The sequence below is a fragment of the Palaemon carinicauda genome, chromosome 11, assembly GCF_036898095.1.
Source record: "Palaemon carinicauda isolate YSFRI2023 chromosome 11, ASM3689809v2, whole genome shotgun sequence".
NCBI classification, from domain to species: Eukaryota; Metazoa; Arthropoda; class Malacostraca; order Decapoda; family Palaemonidae; genus Palaemon; species Palaemon carinicauda.
In genome coordinates, this window is record NC_090735.1 from 116087091 (window position 1) to 116092090 (window position 5000).

Here is a 5000-nt window from a genome sequence, read left to right on the forward strand (position 1 = left end):
ACTTCACTACCAACTGACTGATATATGTTCTTAATATCACACCATTCTTCATTAATTATCTGCTCTTCGTCTCCCAGTCTCTAAGATTGCGAATCAATTCCTACATTGCTGTATTCATATATATATATATATATATATATATATATATATATATATATATATATATATATATATATATATATATATATATACATGTGTGTGTATGTGTGTGAGTGTGTATGTTAGAGACGCATAATTATTCTGAAAAGTTGATCATAACAATCTTGAGAGATTTAATGCGTTTTGTTGTAAAACCATAGATATGAGCCTGACGTCTTCCGATAATGGATGACCAACTTTTTCATCTTTATAATCTTTTTCTTTTTAAATTCCAGCCCATTAATTCTCATTTGTTTTTTGGATATCTTGTGGGACACCATCCTCCTTTTCCAACCAGTTCGTAGGATCGTGGGAACCTAGTCGAATCTTCCAGCAGCACCCCTCTCCAACCCAACATTCACCTTCCATCATTCCACAGAAGCAGATGATGGGACGGAATGCTGAAACTATGTAACAGAGAATGTCGCCAGGAGTGAGGGACATCAATGCCAACATTTCACCCGCGCTCGTTTTCCCGCCATTCGGATGAATGTACCCTGTGCCGAGGGAACACGTCGCGGGGATCGAGTGAGTAAAACTGGTATCTTTTATCTTGATCGATTGGGACCCGTTTGTTTAGATTCAGGTTGAGTAATGTTGTTGTTGTTTGTCTAAGGACGTATTCTAATCGTGATATCACCGTTGTTTAGACTTTATATGGGGGGTGGTGATTAAACCATATTTACTTAGACTTCTAAGTTATGATAATTATCACAGGATAATGAAACATACAAGAGTAAAAGCTTTTGAATGTCATCTAAAATGAACAAAGTAATTTATACAACAATAATAATATTAATAATACTAAGATATGAGTTTAATCCGGGGCACGTAAAGATATAAGAACACAAAAGAAATGAAAAAATGAGATGACGATAAAGTAGATTTCTACAGCTTTCCAATGCCCTCCGAATTGTCGTGAAAATAAAGCTAGTGAGAAAAAGGAAACAAATGTACAAAATCTATTTTGCAAATATTTAAAGCAGCCTAACAGTCCATACAATCATTACGTTTACAGATAGAAAAATGACACGCGTGTGTGCAATGAAAGAACACACTAAACGCGAGTGAACCCACACACATACATACATACATACACACACACACACACACACACACACACACACACACACACACACATATATATATATATATATATATATATATATATATATATATATATATATATATATATATATATATATATATATACACGTACGATTATATGCATAAACCTTTATGAAAACTATGTGCTAGTGTATATTAGACTTATATGAAAAGAAACTCAATTAAATGAATTCCTTCAACCCAACAGCTCTGTGAATTTCCGAACTGAAGAACCTGTTTGTAGATAAATATTGGCCTAATAAAGAAGAGTAAAAAGCAGTCTTTTCATGAACTGGTAATAGTTTTAAAACCAAGGAAAAACGTGACATGAAACGTAATGCCCTTTTGTAGCCCAGACCAGAATGAAGAAAGAAAAAGGATAAAGCGAAATAAGATATACATTCAGCTTTTTTTTTTTTTTTTTAAAGGAATGGTTATGAGAGCCTGTTTTTTTTTAAGATGAATACACAAATTTAAGAGAAAATAAGAAATTCATACGTAATTTGAAAACAAAATCATGAAAGTGGTTTTAAGGGAAAATGGTCGTTCGGATGTTTTTCTATGGTACTAAAATTTTGAAAGTCTACTTTAATACATCTATTCATCTACTCGAGAGAGAGAGAGAGAGAGAGAGAGAGAGAGAGAGAGAGAGAGAGAGAGAGAGAGAGAGAGAGAGAGAGAGAGAGAGAGAGAGAGTAAAATGTTAAATATAAGTAATTTTCTATAGACAAATGACTACAGTATCTCATACCACCTCCGGAGACTCACCCCGATTGTTAGACTTCAGTGTTCAGGAGAGAAAAACTCTCCCAACAATAGAAGAATTGGCAGCTTCAGTACCACCAGTAGCAAGAACAGCAACAACAATAAATGAAAAGAACGAGTTAATAGCAAACAGCAAGGAGTAGTTTTAAAACATAGCAACTGAGTTTTCTCCATTCGTTACCCTATTACTGTGCTTCAATTTCTCATTTTCTCCTAGAAAAAATAGTCCTCTTAACCGGCTTACTGGCTTTATTCTATTCCTCCCAAGGCCCATACACTTCAAAAGAATTTCACTGTGGAATTCGAGAGATGAACAGAATGATCACTACTTCTTAAATGGCATTGAAGTTGACAATCAGATAAAGGACTGATGTATTGTTTGCCCATTTCTTAATTTCTAATGGTTTTCTAAACCCTCATCTATATAGCTCTAGAGGTATAAGGGTTATCAGTTAGGGATAAGATACCCGTGCATCAATGCACATGCACTTTCAAACGCAAGGAATTCATTAAACTCGCTAAAATGCATAAAATGAAGGAAGAATTTGATGCAGTTTTGTATTACACGAAAACATAATAAATGGACAACTTATAACGAAGGATCAATAAGAAAGATAACAATACCCTCCCATCCAGACCTGCGACTCTCATTTACATGTTTAATTAATAACACGAACTTAGCTAGCGTGCAACATTCCTCAAAACATACCTTGGTGATGCTAATGCCCGTCGTAAATTTCCTCATGTGGAAATAGAGCCACAATCCATTAATTACTTTGTCCAGGGAATAAATTTCCTGAGGGCAAGCGATTAATGTCTCCCAAGCCCTCCATCTATTCAGATGCAAAGTCGGTCGGTATAAAAGGACCTGAGAGAGCCCATAAAGTGTGGTGGCGGAGACCTACCCACCTTTGTTTCACAGGTTAGGGCGATGGGTCTTTTAATTGTCAACATTATGGTCGGTAATTTTTACGAGCGCAGAAAGACCGTAGGGCGGGTCTCGTTGGGGGTGGTGGGACTGGGACCCCTTGTACATGACCAAAGGAGGGTGGGTGGGGATTCACTTGGAGGGTTGTAGGACTCCTAGATCCATTCCAGAAGTTCCTTCGGTTCTTAAGTCGCGCTGCACGTGAAGGATCTTGACTTCTCTGTTCTTGTTCTCGCTCTGTGATTTTATGGGCGTGTGGTCTTGGCTATCCTCTAATTGGCCAATGAGGCTTTTAATTCCCAATAAAACTTAACCGAGTGTACTTCTGGTCTAAAAGATACAAGAGATTGTATTATTGCTAATTTCTTCTACTTTTTTGTCAGATTTTTTTTTTCTTTTTTCAAACAAGGAGACGACTGGTATACAAATTATACTTTGTCTTGTTTTTTGAGGACTTGGTATTTGTTTCTACAATGTGAAATTGGCAAGTTATGTCGGGATGCAGTTTTGTTAACGTCATTTAAAGCAATTTCAGAATTTAATGGTATTGCGGCACCCAACGTTTCCTTCTGTTGCACGTAAAGGGAATCTGATGATTTAAATTTGATTTATGGAGTCAACTCAATAGTAGAATTAGTTTATATTATGCAAATATAAATCTCTTATATAAGTGTATATTATCGAAATATATTCATTTGTATTTTGTCAACAAACCAGGTCTCTCTTGGAAAATAATAGTTATCTATTTCTCGAACTGTAGGTGGCAACAGAAACTTGGATTGAAACCGACCTTATTAATCCTAATATAATATAAGCAATAGTCTTTATTAACAGTTTATGAAGCTCGCCACTTTATTATGAGTAGTCTTATGTTCGAAACCTTTATCCCCCTTACAAAACTGAGATGATTATTGTATGAATTTATTGAACCACCAGAAAGCACTAAAGCACGAATAATAGAAATCTTATCTGAGAGTGAGATATTACTCAGATGTAATTCTGGCTAGGTAAATATATCATAATTGCATCTTTTGATAAAATCTGTGCAATGACAGGATTACCTCATGATTTTTAAGCTCCAGCTCAAAATAAAAGATAAATGCTTTTGTAACCGTGGAGAAAATCTTGCATTGAAATCCTACTTATCAGTGGAGCTTTCATATTTTTCGTAGGTTAGAGGTTTCTATATCTCAAAAACTGTGAAACAAGTGAAGAATAGAATTGTGCCACTGCTTCTTGTCCTTCTGAAGATGTACAGTCACTCATAAAAGTTGATGGATCTCCGGGTGTTTGAGAGATTTTCATTTCACCTCCTTCTGGAGGACAGGTATCTGGGATAGCAAAACCAATCAAATGTTCAATTACCTATGGTTGAACATATGATAGGGTTTCGTGCTCCCAGGCACCTGTCGTCCAGAAAGAAGTGAAAATAAAATATCTCTCAAACACCCAGACTTCCAACAACTTATATGAATGACTGTACATTTAGATATTCCTTTGAGTATCCATTTCTGTTACAAAGTTCATGTTACTTAGTAAAGTAGGTGCTTTCAAAATTTCACAATTAAACTTACGAAAAGTAGATCAGCAATGGAATGATAATGAATAAAAAAAAGCATAAATTGATGAAAATAGAAATTAGGAAACATACATCTGTACTGAGATTACCATTTATAAACACAATGGTGAAACTTTTCTTAGAACACGAGGTAATAGAGGCCCTTAAAAACAAAGCAAGACATTAAATGAAGTAAAAGAGCACAAACGTCAAAGTCGAAGGAATTTAGATCTCACCATTAATGGTGGTCCTGTCGTCTGATGTATGTCAAGCTAAACATTCTTGAAAGGATTGATTGCAAGTCGTAAATTTTAGTAGGAATCTGATGTATCAATAACAATAAGAGTATTAGTGTTTAATATGCAATGCACGCTTCTCAGTTGAGTATTTATCTTGAAGAGCAGTGCAAAGAGCAGTTTTCATTTTAGAAATAAAAAATAATTCTGAAAATTTGATAAAATCAATTTCATAATATGTTGTAAACGGTAACGTTCTTTGAGGAAT

At 35.1% G+C, this 5000-nt stretch overlaps 1 pseudogene; it reads right to left on the reverse strand.

The window, feature by feature from the left end:
• The window catches only part of LOC137649759 (protein Wnt-4-like), a 158902-nt pseudogene that overhangs the window by 50127 nt on the left and 103775 nt on the right, over positions 1 to 5000 (reverse strand).